The sequence below is a fragment of the Homarus americanus genome, unplaced genomic scaffold, assembly GCF_018991925.1.
Source record: "Homarus americanus isolate GMGI-L3 unplaced genomic scaffold, GMGI_Hamer_2.0 scaffold55281, whole genome shotgun sequence".
NCBI lineage: Eukaryota > Metazoa > Arthropoda > Malacostraca > Decapoda > Nephropidae > Homarus > Homarus americanus.
In genome coordinates, this window is record NW_024751663.1 from 204,188 (window position 1) to 221,495 (window position 17,308).

General features: G+C 46.9%; 1 protein-coding gene across 3 annotated transcripts in view; it reads right to left on the reverse strand.

The window, feature by feature from the left end:
* The window catches only part of LOC121854821 (teneurin-3-like), a 246,877-nt gene that overhangs the window by 197,963 nt on the left and 31,606 nt on the right, over positions 1-17,308 (reverse strand). For all 3 annotated transcript variants that reach the window (XM_042349623.1, XM_042349624.1, XM_042349621.1), the window contains exon 2: positions 14,243-14,444. The gene's annotated coding sequence lies outside the window, so the exon portion shown is untranslated. The remainder of the gene's footprint in view (positions 1-14,242; positions 14,445-17,308) is intronic.

Below are 17,308 nucleotides of genomic sequence, written 5' to 3' on the forward strand. Positions count from 1 at the left end.
CACACACACACCACTAGTACATCGAAACCCCTATAAAAAATATATATATAGGAGGAGAAACTAGTGAAGAAACTGGCTTGCATGGGTGACTACTACAAATGATCCCTGAAGGTGATCTTGGAGACGAGGAGAAAGATATAGGTTTGGGGGTGTTGGATCAGGCATTGTGTGAGGGCTGTGACATCTCAGGGGGGTTATAGGGACGAATGGGACGCCACCCATAGTCAACACTTATATGTTCAATAGAAAGCTGAGGTGAAGGAGTAAATCTTGTTGAATAGGAGGAGAGGGGAGGGGAAAGACCAGAGGGTGGGGTGGGGTGGGGTGGGGTGGGGGAGTGGGTGGGTGGGTGGGGTGGGGAGGGGTGGAGAGGTACAGCATCGACCTTGGTGTAGGACGAGGATAAACGAGAATAAATAAAATGAATGGAGAAGAGTTAGAGAAGGATTAAGAAGGAAGGAGGAGGCGATAAAGGAAACGGAGTATTGTGAAGGAAAGAGAGACAAGAAAATGAGATGGATTGGAAGAAATGAGATGAGGATGTTAGGAAGAGGACATAGAAGGAAAGGGGAAGAATGGGATAAAAAAAGAACTAGATGGGAAAGATGGAAAAGGGGAAAAAGGGCAACCAGTCTCTCTCTCTCTCTCTCTCTCCCAGTATAAAACTATCGCCTCGTCCCCCCGAGCACCGAAACAAGGAACAAATTTGTCACCTCTCAATTCCTAGCGTATTGACAAAAAATAATGGAAACCAATTCGTTAGTGAGGGCTGGGGTTGCCACTTAGCACGTTCCTCCACACTCACCGGGCGTCAGAAATACAAAAATATTATTTCTTCCTATCTCCTGTTTTTATCTTCAGTCTCTCTCTCTCTCCCCTTCCCCTTTGTCGTTCTCAATCATTGTATCCATCCGGGGTGTATGATGTTCTCTTTGTTTACACACACACACACACACACACACACACACACACACACACACACACACACACACACACACACTGAAAATTAATAATAAACAAAAATCCAGAGTTTCAGGTCCTGTTTGTTTACATAGTGTAATTCTGCCGTGACGTCATCGGGAGTTGCCAACGCGATAATTAAAGTTGACCAAAGGTTCTGTTGAGACAAATCGTCCAATTACAGCCTTGGCCACCACAGGAGGGATAATATATGCGTTCTTGGAAATCGGCAGGATAATTTGTCTCATATCGATCGCCTGTCGCCGATAAGCGATAAAAACGATAAATAAATTGATTCATGGGGTGATGGCGGTACTCCCAGTGACGTCAGACTTCACGCTGACGCAACTCATCATTGGGCAGCTTGTGTGTGTCTGTACGTACACACCTTCTACGTACACAAACTCAACGTACACTCGTCACCGGTAATAACAGCAGTAAAGGGTATTGTAGTCACCCATTCCACACACCGGGACGTGGTAAGAGAGTACGTGGTAGTCATCGTAAGACTGTATACGATGTTGGATAAAATATTCAGTGTTTACATTACAGCAGAATACCTATATAATGACAACAGGTAATACGTACTGTATATACCAATCAACAAAGGTATATAACAAAACAATTATCTTATATATACTCTTACTGTGCTACACCTTTCAAACACTGCTTAAAAAAAACACTGATCATTCATCCTGTCACCGTAAAATACCTCTCGTTCATACATCAAAATACTGTAATTCCTGGATGTACTGCTCCTGGTTGTAAAAAAAAAAAAGGGAAAATGATCAGCGTATGTAGCGGAGCAGTTAAAAAATTACACGTCTATTTTTCCAACAGCCTCCGTTACTCTGGATCCATTTAGGGAGAAGAGCGAGAGCCGCGTACAGTAGGATAGTCCTGTGAAATGTACGAGCCTCCACCTATGAACTGTAATTACGCATACCATCTGTCTGAATCAAAAGTTAATTTGAATTTAGATTAAAGATAATGAAGCCAGACCTCCAACACGAGCATCATCAACAACACAACACAACACAACACAACAACACAACAACACAACAGCAACAGCAACAACACACAACCTCGTAACACTCGTATATACTTAATACTATTCATACTCCGACATTCGGCTAGCCATTCCCCAGCAGAGGCAATGAAAAAAAAAAAAAACCTTTGGTGTGTTTCTGACTTCCAAACTTCAGTTCAAAAATAACTCTGTTAATTAACCTGAGTTATTCATAGAAGGAATTCAAAAAGAAAATACTAGCGCAGAGTTGTCCACAAAACTTGGTGGTGGAGGCCTGGAAAGGAGGGGAGGGGAGGGGGGTAGGGGAAGGGGGTGGGGAGAGGGAGGAGGTGTTAGCTGTGGGGGGGAGGGGGGGTGTTCGTAAAGGTCTTCTTCTGATGAGTTATGGATTTGTATTTCTCTTCTGAGGGAAACAAATTCTACCCCACAAAAACACGTCAAGATCAAGAGTGGCTGTTGATTACACCCTCAGTTATTCAGAGAAAGAATTCAAAGGGAAAATTCTAGTAGGTGACGGTGGTGGCCTGTTCTGTTAAGGTTAGGTCAGGTCAGGTCAGGTCAGGTCAGGTTAGGTTAGGTTAGGTAGTTCGTCTGTATTATTAAGTTGTATTAAACTATATTAGAAAATCAGTAACTTATTTAAAAATATTAATTCAGCTGATTAACTTGAGTTATTCATAGAGCGAAGTTAAAAAGAAAATCCAAGCATGAACTTTTTCCCAAAACTTAGTGGTGGTGGCCTGAGGGAGGAGGAGGGTTCAGGCCAGCTATATTGACGGTGGTGGGTCCGTTCTGCTCCAGTTCTGCTGCAGGAAATGAAGTTTGTATTTCTTCTTCAGTGAAAATATTTGATTGTATGTCAAATAAAAGTTCATACAATATTAACAACGCTAATTAATCTGACTTATTCAGATAAATTAAAAAGTTGTACGGACAAACTTGGCCGTGGTGGCCTGGTAGGGCGGGGCCAGCCAATAGCGGGTCAGCTCTGGGTTTAGTTCTACTTACGGAATTTTAATTTGTATATCTTTTTTTCTGCGGCTACGAATTAAAATTGAAAAAAAATAACCTGTTCTAAAATATCTCTGTAATGAAATGGAGTTATTCATAGAGATAATAACAATAAAAAGACAATCTAGGCGTAGGAGTTGTCGACCAAACTTAGTCGTGGTGGCCTAGAGTGTGTGGGGGTGCAGTTGTGGGGTCCCGCTATGGTTTAGTTTTGTGTGGAATTTAAATTTGTATATCTTCTTCAGGGAGGAACAAATTGGATTCGAACAAAATAGCTTTCCTGTTCTTTTTCTGATGCGTGTTTCCTTTCGAGGAAGGAGAGGTAAAATTTTTGCGGAATCTTTTCAGGATGCCGTTTATTGGGAGGGGTTCAGTGGGCGGTCTCCCCCTCTCCCCGCCCTCACGAGGTAGCTGGCTCACGGCACGGGACAGTGGTGGCGAGAGACAACAGTTTCCATTATTTTTTCCTGAGGCACAAAATCCCACCTAACAATTTCCCACTGGACAAAATTTCTGTAAAAAAAAAACCTCCCATTCGATATAACTTCATCAAGAAAATTCTCAGTCGACAAATTTCTTCCTGATTTAACGTCACATTGAAGAAAATCCCACCAGAATTTTTTTCAGTAAATAAAATCCCACCATCAATGTAAATAACACCTGTAGCTGCTAATTAATTCTTAAATCGTCTCCCACACCTGTACAATTCTAGTTCAGTCACATCTTTCACCCACTCACCCCTAATTAAACCACCCCTTACACCCACTCACCCCTAATTAAACCACCTCTTACACCCACTCACCCCTAATTAAACCACCCCTTACACCAACTCGCCTCTAGTTAAACCACTCCTTACACCCACTCGCCCCTAGTTAAACCACTCCTTACACCCACCCACTACTAATTAAACCACCCTCACACCCACTCACCCCTAGTTAAACCACATCTTACTCCCACTCACCCCTAGTTAAACCACTCCTTACACCCACCCACTACTAGTTAAACCACCCCTTACACCAACTCACCCCTTACACCCATTCACCCCTAGTTAAACCACCCCACACCAACTCACCCTAGTTAAACCACCCCTTTCACCCACTCACCCCTAATTAAAACCACCCCTTACACCCACTCACCCCTAATTAAACCACCCCTTACACCCCACTCACCCCCTTTAAACCACCCTTACACCCCACTCACACCCTTACACCCACTCACCCCCTAGTTAAACCACCCCTAATTAAACCACCCCTTACACCCACTCACCCCCTAGTTACACTCACCCCTTAACCAGGTAAATCCCCTCGAATGCACCTGTCTGTGTAATTACCCTCCCATCTAGATCTACCATTACGATCCCTGTCCAAACGTAATCCCGCCTCGATCCTCACTCTAATGACGCATCTACTCCCTCGTTTACCTCTACTTTTACCTTCGGCGTCGACACTTTCAACCGCTAATCACCTTTCGGGTCGTATTAGATGCGAAGCTCCCTTGTTTTCCTTCTCTACCTTCCTTCTCTTCCTCCTTCTCATGTATCCTTTAACACCCCTTTTTCAAGTTGTATTTGATGGTGAGTTTCCTTTTCGTTCTTCCTTCTTCTACTCTTTTATCCCTCCTTGGCAGCTACCCTCTCATCTCTCTCCCTCCCTGTTACCCACCCCTACCTCTCTCTCCCTACCCACCCCTGCCTCTCCCCCTACCCTGCTACCCTCAATCACGCACCTCCATCGTCTCCTCCCAGGTTACGAGTCTTTGTGTGACATTGTGGTCCTTTGTGTCAGATCTGCTCACTGATGACTTAATCTTCGTGAAAATTGTGTGTGTGTGTGTGTGTGTGTGTGTTTGTGTGTATGTTTCAGGTTTAATATAATGCGATTCTCTCTCTCTCTCTCTCTCTCTCTCTCTCTCTCTCTCTCTATCAGTTCCACCTTTTAACACTCTTTTTTCTAATTCCTTTTCTCCTCGTCCTTCTCCCTCCGCATTAATCTCCCACCAGTTCTCTCTCTCCTCTCCACTATAATCTCTCTCCTTTGGGCCTTTCTCTCTTTTTAATCCTTTAAATCTTTCTCGGTTATCGCTCCTTCCTTTCAGAGCAGTTTTCTTCATCTATTTCCTTACCCCCCTTTCTCTCCCTCTCTCTCTCTCTCTTACCTCAACCATTGTCTGCCTGTTGTCCGTTTGTCTCTCCTTCACCTTCCCTCCCTGTGATTCCTTCTCTCCCACCTATCATACCTCCCTCTTCTCTCCCCCCCCCTTCTTTCATTCCCTCCCTCAATTTCTTTTGTCTCCCTTCCTCATTTCCTTTGTTTCCTTCCCTACCTCCCTGCTTCTCTCCCTACTCTCCCTCGGTCCCTCAGCACCACAACATGGGCGGGCGGGAGGGGCAGCTATTGTTTGTTATGGGCGTCGTGGGCGCAAGTCGTTCAAGTATTGGCTATCGGGGCGGCGCGGAGCTTCCATTCCAAAACTTGGGTAGCTAACTTCCACTTTATGGAGACGAGCCGCCCCCGTCTCGCAGGGCAAACTTGTACAAAAAATGTTGTGGGGGGATTCCTGTCGAAGCTGGAGGGACCTTCTCTCCTCTCCTTCCTTTGGGTCTTCTCTTAAGAATAAATCGAAGAAAGTTAGAAAAAGATAGAGGAAAGAGCCTATCTCCCTCCCCTTCCTCCTCCTCTTCCTCCTTCCTTTATTCTTCTCCTCCTCCTCCTCCTCCTCCTCCTCCTACCTCCCTCTCTCTCTTCATTAGTCCTCTTCTTCTTCGGTCTGTATGTCATCGCTGGGGGAGAGAGGAGGGGACTTTCTTGGCGGAGAAGAGACCTTTGCTAACTTCCTCTCCTCCTGCTCCTCCTCTTCTTCCTGCTCCTGGGCCTTCTTCAACTCCTCGATCTTCCTCTATTTATCTACACTTCCTTATTTATTCTCTTACTCCTTAATCCCTTCTCCTTTTCTTCTTTTTTCCTTCTTCTTGGTCTCTTTCTCCTTCTAGTCTTCTCCTCCTCCTCCTCCTAGACCCTCCCTCTAACCTCCTCCTCCTCCTAGACCCTCCCTCTAACCTCCTCCTCCTCCTAGACCCTCCCTCTAACCTCCTCCTCCTCCTCGTAGACTCTTCCTCCTCCTTAAAATGACTAAGTACCTAACGTAAGTGGACCGTGTTGAATCACCTTCACCATAAAAAATAAAGACTCTCATTTATGGTTCATCATTAACAACTAAAGCACCGAGGTTAGTTTATGTCTTGGTCAGCAACACGACTCTCAACCCCCCCCCTCACCTCCCCCCCAAAAGCTTCCTACCCTAGATTTCACCCTCCCCCACCCACCCTCCCCCACCCCACCCTCCCCCACCCACACACCTCCTCCACCCATCCCACTCCAACCCACCTACCACACAACACCTCCACTTACCCTCGTCCACCCCTTTCCACCCTACCCAACCTCACTCCACCCACACCCCCACCCCCATCCCCCACCTCACCCCTAATTGGAGACACTTAAGCCACGACGATACACAATGATTCGGATCCTGTAATGACGTCAAAATTGCACCGAGACTCGACAAAAAACTTAGATAAGGTTTTCTTTAGTCTCAGTTAAAGGGATAAAAATAAACGATTCAACTTAAGACTATTTTTTTTCTTCTTCTTCTCGACAATACAAGACTTGAAAACTTAACTTACGACCCTCAGGTTCCTCTTACAGTTCCCAGACTCAGTATAAACTACCGGATAATGACCCTTAAGTAATTTTTTTTTCTCTTTTTCTCTCTCTATTCCCTCCAAGACGTTTCTAGGAATGGTCTTACCGCATCTCAGTTTCTCACCGACGATAAACAGAGTAAATTCAGCCTTAACTCTTGACGACATAGAGACCAAAACACACTGTAAGACGGACACACACACTCATGGGTTAAACTGGCAGTGGTTATATCTTACGAGCGTCACAGATTATCACTCTTATATAAGTCTTACGTGAAATAAGCTGACTCGTGTTATGGTGTGTGTGTGTGTGTGTGTGTGTGTGTGTGTGTGTGTGTGTGTGTTGAGGAAAGCTATGTTACACCTCCCTCTCACCGCCAAGGAGACATCGCTTCCTACATATGGAGAGATGGGAGGAGTGGGAGAAGGGAGGTGAGGGAAATGGGGGGGTGAGGGAGAGAGGGAGGGAGGGAGGGAGATGGGAAATGGAGGAGAGAAGGAGAGAGATAGAGAGGGAAGGACAAAAGGAGGCAAGGGGGGAAGGGAGGAGGAAAAGACGTGGAAAAGATAATAATGAGGGAGAATGAGGGGGGGGGAGGGGTTGAGGGAGAAGGGAAAGATGGAAGAAGAAAGAAGAAATAAGAGGAGAAGGCTGGGAGAGGAGTGGGGAGAGAAGAGAGAAACAACAGATGGGGAGGGGGGAGGGATGACGTTGTAGAGGAGAGGAGGGGGAGAGGGAGATAGTAGAGGGGAGGGGAGACTAAACACACATCCTCCCCCCAGGTAACAACATTACTCCCCACATCAAAGGCTCCTCTAGAGGGCCATTATCTTCCTCCCTACCATCCATTTTTTCCTCCCCAGCGGACCTCAGTACATTACTTACACGGGTCGCTGGCCATGTATACACGATGATACATACATACACACCGACACTGTATAGGACGGCTGGCCATGTATACACGATGATACATACACACCGACACTGTATACATGTATGGATAGCAAGTAAAGAAAAAAATGTCAAACGGGATTTTGTTCATATACAACCTCTACCTAGCTCACCTAACCTACCTACCTTCCTTCCTTCCTTCCTTCCTTCCTTCCTTCCTTCCTTCCTTCCTTCCTTCCTTCCTTCCTTCCTTCCTTCCTTCCTTCCTTCCTTCCTTCCTTCCTTCCTTCCTTCCTTCCTTCCTACCTTCCTTCCTTCCCTCGACTACTTTCCCTTCCTTCCCTTCTTCGTTTCTCCCTCCCTCCTTTGACCTTTTTTTCCTTTCTTACTTCCTTCCTTCAACTACATTTCATTCCTGTCTCTCTCCTTCAATCCTTCTTCCTTACCTTCCCTCGACTACCTCTCCCTCCAAGAAATTCCTTAATAATCCAACATTCCTGAATATTCCAACATTCTTAAGTATGATTCCAACATTCTGAAGCAACATTCCAAGATTCTTAAATAACATTCAAAGATGCTTACGTAGCATTCCAACATTAAGTAACACACCAACATTCTTACGTAACATTCCAACATTATTACGTAACAGTCCAACATTCTTACGTAACATTCCAACATTCCAAATAAAATATCCCAACCTGTCGGAAATAATCCATTGTAATCCTTAAGTAATCCAAAAGTCTCCCTGTAATCCAACATTCCTGAGAAACATTCCCAAACCCCAGATAAACCCCCAAATTCCTTATTAATCTCAAAACTCCCTTAAATCCCCCCAAAATATTAATCCCAAATCCTTAAGGACCCCCAAAAAATATTAATCCCAAAAATCCCTAATTAATCCCTAATCCTTAAGGACCCTCCAAAATATTAATCCCCAAATCCCTAAAGTACCCCGTCAAAAATATTAATCTCTAAACTTCCTCATTAATCCCCCGTGTAATCCAACATTCATACCGGGTGCAGCAGTCAAGATCCGGCTGGGAGTGAACACAATAGTTGCCGCTAAAACTTAAGGGGTATTTTTTCGAGTAACATAACGTAATTGCATTTCGAACTAGATTTGTTTTTGTAGGTATAGACTAGGGGGGAGTGGGTGGGGTGGGGTGTGGGGTGTGTGGGTGGGGGTGTGGGGGGTACTCTCTCTCTCTCTCCACCCAAATTTACAAGCCCGCATTTTCTATTTACCACCAAATATATTTTTCCTTTCCTTTCCCAACACCATCAGCCGTTCGTTCACCTTCCAGCTATATTATTCCTCTCTGGGTTTATTGACTTACAGCGTAGTGGAGACATCACGTGCTATACAAGTGGTGGTAAGATGTGAATATTTTAGGACCACTTTATCTGAGAGAGGTATCCCAGACGGGGTTTTGTAAAGAATTCATTCCTACGTACACGGCCGAGTCGGAGTTTCGAATCAATGGTCCAACTTATGAATTCCCGAATCAATTTTCTATTTTGTATTATCTAGTGTGTGTGTGTGTGTGTGTGTGTGTGTGTGTGTGTGTGTGTGTGTGTGTGTGTGAGCTTGATTTATTGAGAAGGAACACTGACATATTGCCACACAGACACACAAACACACTTTTTTCTAAAACGGATAAATGGAAAGATAAAATACTCGGAGAAGTCAACACGACACTCCTTACCTCCCTCCTCCTCCTCCTCCTCCTCCTCCTCCCTTCCCTTTCCCTTCCCTCTTCCCCTCCTCCTCCTTCCCTTCCCTTCCTCTTCCCTCCTCATTCCCTTCCTCCTGACACCCCTATCATTGCCTTCCCTCTGGCACTACTCCTGGCACTCTTCCATACTGGTATTTCTTCTTAAACATCCTTCCTTTGCCACTACATTATCCTAACACCCTCCCCTGTCTCCCCACCTCCCTGACACTCTCTCTCTCTTCCCTGGCAACCTCCTCTCCCTCCTGACACCTTTCCTTTCCTCTTTGGCAACCTCAACTCCACCTGGTCCCATCCCCTGCACCTGGCAACCCTCCTCCTCCTGGCAACTCTCCCTCCCTCCTGGCACCCTCCCTCTCTCCCTGGCATCCTCCCTCCCTCCTGGCAACCCTCCCTCCTGGCAACCTCCCTCTCCTGGCAACCTCCTCCCTCCTGGCAACCCTCCCTCTCCTGGCAACCCTCCTCTCTCCTGGCAACCCTCCCTCTCTCCTGGCAACCCTCCCTCTCTCCTGGCAATCCCTCCCTCCCTCCTGGCACCCTCCCTCCCCCTGGCAACTCTCCTCCCTCCTGGCAACCCTCCCTCCCTCCTGGCAACTCCCTCCCTCCTCCTGGCACCCTCCCTCCTGGCACCCCTCCCTCCCCCTGGCAACTCTCCCTCCCTCCTGGCACTCTCCCTCCCTCCTGGCAACCCTCCCCTCTCCCGGCAACCTCCCTCCCTCCTGGCACCCTCCCTCCTGGCAACTCTCCCTCCCTCCTGGCACCCCTCTCCCTCCCTCCTGGCAACCCTCCCTCCCTCCTGGTCAACTCCCTCCCTCCTGGCAACTCTCCCTCCCTCCTGGCACCCTCCCTCCCCTGGCAACTCTCCCTCCCTCCTGCACCCTCCCTCCCTCCTGGCAACCCTCCCTCTCTCCTCGGCAACCCTCCCTCCCTCCTGGCACCCTCCCTCCCCCATGGCAACTCTCCCTTCCTGGCACCCTCCCTCCCTCCTGGCAACCCTCCCTCCCTCCCTGGCAACTCTTCCTCCCTCCTGCAACTCTCCCTCCCGGCAACTCTCCCTCCCTCCTGGCAACTCTCCCTCCCCCTCCTGGCAACCCTCCCTCCCTCCTGGCAACCCTCCCTCCCTCCCCGGCAACCCTCCCTCCCTCCTGGCAACTTCCTCCCTCCTGGCAACCCTCGTCTCCCTCCTGGCACCCCTCCCCTCTCCTGGCAACCTCGTCTCCTCCTGGCACCCTCCTCCTCCTGGCAACCCCTCCCTCCCTCCTGGCAACTCTCCCTCCCTCCTGGCAACCCTCGTCTCCTCCTGGCACCCCCCTCCCTCCTGGCAACCCTCGTCTCCCTCCTGGCACCTCCTCCCTCCCTCCTGGCAACCCTCGTCTCCTCCTGGCACCCTCCCTCTCTCCTGGCAACCCTCCCTCTCCTGGCAACCCTTCCCTCCCTCCTGGCACCCTCCTCCCTCCTGGCACCCTCCTCCTCCTGGCACCCCTCCTGGCACCCTCCCCCACAGTGCCACGGGTGTGAGAGGCGTGTAATGGGCGTCCTGTTAATTTGGTGTTATTGCTGTACATTTGAGTCCTGGTCACCGAGAGGGATATTTTATTATGAACTGATGTACACACACACACACACACACACACACACACACACACACACACACACACACACACACACACACACACACACACACACACTTCCATTTCTACACATGTCACAAACACACAAACACATAATTTGTGGAGTAAACATTCATTATTATTATTATTATTATTATTATTATTATTATTATTATAGTTCAGTCAGCCGATATAGAAGGCGTGGCAACTGGAGTCCTGTTAATGGCCACACTGATACGTCCATGGCCACACTGATACGTTCATGGGCTATCACATTCGTCCAAAGCCACACTAACACGTTCATGATCACACTGACACGTCCATGGCCACACTGATACGTTCATGGGCTATCACATTCGTCCAAAGCCACTCTGACACGTTCTTGGCCACACTGACACGTTCATGGCCACATTAACACGTTCTTGCCACACTCACACGTTCACAAGACAGGTGCGGCATGAACGGCGTGGACCAGCATGGCCAGCATAAGAGGCCTGGCCATACAGCTGGTCCATCAGTCATCGATCCTTCTCAAATTACCCGCCGCACCTCTGAATACATTATACATATGCAAATACCTACAGTGTCTAAGGGTGGGTCATACACGGTGGGTAGGGTGGGTGGTAGGGGTGGGTTAGGGTGAATAGGGGTTGCTAGTGATGGAAGAGATGGTGGTGGTGGTGGTGGTGGTGGTAAGGGTAAGGTGGTGGTGATGGTGGTTATAGTAGTAAAGGGTGATAATAGTGGTGGTAGTGGTGGTGGTGGTGATCTCTCTCTCTCTCTCTCTCTCTCTCTCTCTCTCTCTCTCTCTCTCCACTAACAGGGTGAACTAAACCACAACCTTCCTTTATAAAGAACCTCCTCAGGCTTTTCCATTCTCCCCTCCTCTCTCTCCCTCTCTCTCTGTCTTCCTTTCTCTCTCCTCTCCTCTTCGCTATTCACCGCTGCCTTAGGTAAACCCTTGGCCTTAACAAGAGGGAGGGGAGGGAGGAGGAGGGAGGGAGGGAGGAGGAGGGAGGGAAGGAGGGATTCAGTATAGGAGGTAGGCATTTAGTTAGAAAGGAGAGGGAGGAAGGGAGAGAGAAGGAAGAAGAGGAGGAGGGAGAAGGTAGAAGAGGAGAAGGATGTCCCTTCCTACAGCAAGACTATTATTATGATCACACACACACACACCCACACACACACACACACACACACACACACACACACACACACACACACAAAACTGTATTATTGTCATTATTATTATTATCAGAAATAAAACACATACAACTAAACGGAGACAATTTATATAAACGGTATATCTGAATAAAAAATAATAAAATTCCACTTTTCTCTTTACTTCACAAAATTCTCGGCAAATAAATATGCAGATTGTAGCCATCGTCACAACAGTCTCTCTCTCTCTCGGAGGAAAAAATACCAAACTAGAGAAAAGGCTTCATAAAAGTTACTCTTAGTTTGTTTTTACATAATGTTCACTGTCGAAAGTTTTTAAGAGACAAAGTTTTCATCATCAAGGGTAACCGACCTCTCCTCCCTCCCTCCCTCCCACCTCATCCCCTGCCTCTCCCCCTGTCCTTTCCAGTTCGTTTCTTAGGTTCCAGTCATCCTTCCTCCCTCCTCCCTCCCTCCCTCCAGCTCCTCCTTCCTTCTATTCTAATCCTCCATCTTTCCCTCTATCATCCTCCCACCAAATCCCTTCACCACCTTCCCTTCTCACCGAACACCCTCCCCTTCACCAAACACCCTCCCAACTACCGAACACCCTCCCACCTCACCGAACACCCTCCCCACCACCAAACACCCTCCCAACCACCAAACACCCCCCATCAACCCAGTTCATCCCTGTAGTTGAAATATCTTAGTTAAATACTCGAGGGCCTCACTTTTTCCTCACGTAATGGAAAGTCAATGACCAGCGGAAAAAAACAAACAGTGACGTAATCAAGCTGGTCATATTTAATCAATTTGATGGACACCGTGACTCTACCGGTCCTCTGTGTGTGTGAGAGAGAGAGAGAGAGCCACCCTTACCTTGCTCTACATTAATATACACACACCTGGCGTATATTACCTACAAGTTATAACCGCGTGAAAAATACCAATGCAAATTCCTCACCGAAAAAATATAAGTCCCTCCTCCTCTCTTCCACCCTTAAATTTACCCTCCCTGTCTCCCTTAAAACTGGCCTTCGGGTGGATGCTATTCTACCTGTTTTCTCCTAACCTCATCCCCCTTTCCCCTTCTCCCCATCCCCTTTCCCTCCTACCCCATTTCCTTCCCTCCCTTCTCCCTTCCCTCCACCCCCCCATCTCTCACCCCAGCTTTGGTCACTGTGCTAACAAATCTTTGCAATATTCATATCGCAGTAAGAGACACTTCATTCACTTGTAAATTGAGGAATTAAAGTGGCGAGACAGATTCACTCTGCCTCATTGCAATTCAAATCACCCGGGTTTTCACCCTCCCTCCCCTCTTAGCTGTTGTTGCCACTTCCTATTGCAGGCCCATGGTTCTGCTCCTACTGGAGGAGAAGGGTGGGGAGAGATAAGAGATAAGAGGGAAGGTGGAACAGGATGGAAGAGTGTAGAGAGAGATAGGAGGATATTGGAGGTTAAGTAGGAAGATGAGGGAGGAGAGGATTTTTTTGTCCAGTTTTGTCCGCTACCTTTCCATATGTTCCTCACCCTTTTTCTTTTTTCAATGTATTCTGGATTTTTTTGGTAAACATATTCAATTTACATTACGCAGTTATTATAATAATAATAATAAATAACAACAATAATATAATAATAATAATAATAATAATAATCTGTGATAGTTTTTTGGGGTCATATCAGATTCAGGAATGTGTCTTTTGTACTGCAGAACACTGTTACCGTGACACACACACGCACACACAGGTAACAAAAACAGCAGTGTGCTAACTCTGAACACCTGATGGGACACCTTAAACAACTAGGTAATATAAGAGTTAATTATGTCATTTAACGATTATTCATTTACATCTAAGAAAAAGTTTAAAGGCTCTGAGAATCAGCGTCGACGACGATACTCGGTCGATGAAAGCGATAGATTTTCAATGCTTGTCACTCAGGTTTATATAACTGCGTCACGTCAACATGAAACCCCATTACCACTTGTCCGAGGCTGATGAAGTCGACCCAAGAGGAAATAACTCTCATACACCAGCCTCGTCCTCTGTACCGGACAAACAACACACTCCAACCGAGTTTTATTTTTTTTACTCTGAAAATGAAGAAAGTGGTTGTTTCCATAAGAGTGGAGAGTGAGCACCCCCTTACCTGTTCTCTGTGAGGCCCGGTAGCCCCGCCCACTGCTTCTGACGCCACACTCTTCGTCGCTCGATGAGTACTGGTTACCCGAAGAATTTGTCCCGCCTGATTGGTTGCTGCTCCGCCAATCAGAACGCGGACCTCGCCTACTACTACGATTAGCCCTGACCTTGCGCGGCCTTCAGGTTCCATTTCATCGGTGAACGGTCATCTGGAGGAGACACAAGAGTTAAGGCATTAGTAGGTGAGGGGCGCCCTGGTCAACACAGCGTCATCATACAGGAACTACCTGTCAACAACAACGACCATTATATCATCAACCTGAAACCATCGGCATGATCCACACACTAAGTTATTTATGTTCACCTGGGAGTTAAAAGTTATAGAGGTGAGGAGGGGGGATTGGGGATTGAGGGAGGGGGAGGGAGATGGGAGTTGAGGGAGTAATGAGGGAGAGGGATGAGATATCAACTTTCCCCAGCACGTCAATCTTTAACCACCTCACCTCTCACATCATCCACACTACCTCCAACAACCATCCTAACTATCTCCCCAATCCCAAAGCTTAACCAACTCTACCACCCACAGCCAACCCAACCACCCCTCCCCCCTCCCCTCCCCTCACCTTAGTATTGCCAGAACTCCATAACTGTCAATTCAATCCAATATGCATAAAACTTTTAAAGAACCAATTTCTACACAGGGAGCCTTGAATAGAGGGGAGGGAGGGAGGGAGAGGAGGGAAAGATAAGGAAGGGAGGGAGGGAGGAGAGAGGAGGGTGAGGGAGGTAAGGGAGAGAGGAGGGGGAGGGAAGTAAGGAGAGAGGAGGAGGGAGGGAGGGGGAGGTAAAGAAGAGAGAGGGGAAGTAAAGGAGAGAGGGAGGAAAGGGAGGGAGGGAGGTTACAAAAATATGAGTTATTGGAAGAAAACTTTTCTACGATGTGTGTGTGTGTGTGTGTTAAGAGTTCGACACGTCTAGTTTGTCTCTCACCCTGGAATAGCCTATTTTCCTAGTAAGGTTCTTTAATTAACTATATTAAGAAACAAACATATGTAAGAATGATAGACCACTCTAGTTATACTGTTATATAAACCAAATTATAGGAATACTGTTATACCCACATGTACAACTATACTTGATTATACTGGACTATATCAGTTATAGATATGCTATTATACCCACCTACTGTATGTATCAAAGATGAAGGAGAGAACTTAGTACTATAATCTGATATACACACACACACACACACACACACACACACACACACACACACGAGGAGTAATGCTAAGATATATGTTTGTATGTATAAAGGTATGACCATAGAGATAGATTGATATAAAGGTGAAAGGGTGGTGAGAGGGAGATATATGTGATGGTCCAGAAATTACCGCAAACCTATTTTTACCCCTCTTTACCCCCCCTTACCCCCCCTACATGCATCTCTTTCCCTCTCTCACCCCCTCTTCACTCCTACACCCTAATGGAAACTACACCCCCCATGTCTGATTCACGTGAAGTTCAGGATCAGGAGGTTCTGATTGGCTTACTATCTGATGGTACAGTTTATTTTCCTGAATTTCCGTAGTTTGACTCGGCACTTCCAATGCGGCTTTCGAAAACATAAATACATAAAAGGTGACACCATTTTGACCTTTTTCCCCACCTGACTCAACCGGTATATGCAGCATGACAGGGTGAAATTGATGACCCCTCCTCCCTCCATATCTCCCTCTCCCTCCATACCTCCTCTCCCCCCTCCCTCTCTCCCTCCCTCTCCTCCTCCATAACTCCCCTCCCCCTCCCTCTCCTCCATACCCCAGCCCAGATCGACCCCCAAATATCGTGGTGACCTCTGGTTATTACGTCAATAAAGCTGTTGTATAGCTACGGCATCATAAACACAGCAACAAGAGCATAGAGGCAGCTGCAGTAACTCTCCTGTCCACCCCCCACCCCAACACATCCCTCCCTCCATCCCCATCCACTACCCCTCCCTCCCCATCTCCTCCTCCCAACCCATTCAATACCACCCCCTTCCCACCCTTTTAAATCGATCGCCCTGAATTCAATGGTCAAGTTGATATCCTCACGTCATCAGCTGTTGCCAGGCTACCAACGACCCTCTTATATAACTAACCCAACTAATTATTCAATCTCTCGCTGCGATAAGTTGACCTTTTACCCAACAAACTCTTCATTAACCTGAAACTTAGGCGATAATCTACCTGGTTTACCACAAGTTCTATCAACAATTAAGTTAGGTTATTTCTCTGCCTTTCTCACTGGCCCGCCGGGTAATGAGATAACAAGTTAGTAATTTTGTTATGTATAAATACTAATAAAGTGATCCTTAGTTATTCTTAAAGACAAACGTATATATTCCAGTATACTCATTAGCCTGGTATATACAGTGTAAGTAAATCTCGTTATATTCTCAAAGCCACGCGTCATATACCAACATATTTACTGGTGTTATAGACGAAAAAATATATATTGATATACTTGAATTTATATGAGTCGAAATCGATATGTAAATTAGGTTCATCCTCTATCCTATCTCTTACCTGGGGGACTACTAGCCATGTATAACACCCCCCTCTCCTCTCTATCCTCCTACTATCCTGTACCCTCTCCACCCCCACCTAAACAACCACTCCTATCCTCCACCTCAAACACTAACCAAGAATGATCCCCCTTCTTCCATTCTCCTATCCCTTACCTCCCTCTCCACACACCCCCCTAAATCCTCCATCCCCTTACCCTACCCTACCCCCTCACCCTTCCCCTTCCCCCTCACCCTCCAAGCCGCAGCACTCACCATGAACGCTCGTGACTAAACCAAAACAATGAACGATATTCCCCTTCCCTCCCCGCCATATTCATGAAATCTACCATGACAACTCAGTCATGGATCACACACACACACACACACACACACACACACACACCCTCTCTCTCTCTCTCCTTTCCTTCCTTTCTGCCTCTTCCACCATCCCATTCTCCCTTTCCATCCGTCCCTCCTGCTATTCCCTCCCTCTCTTCCTCCCAGATTTTTCTACTTTACCTTCCT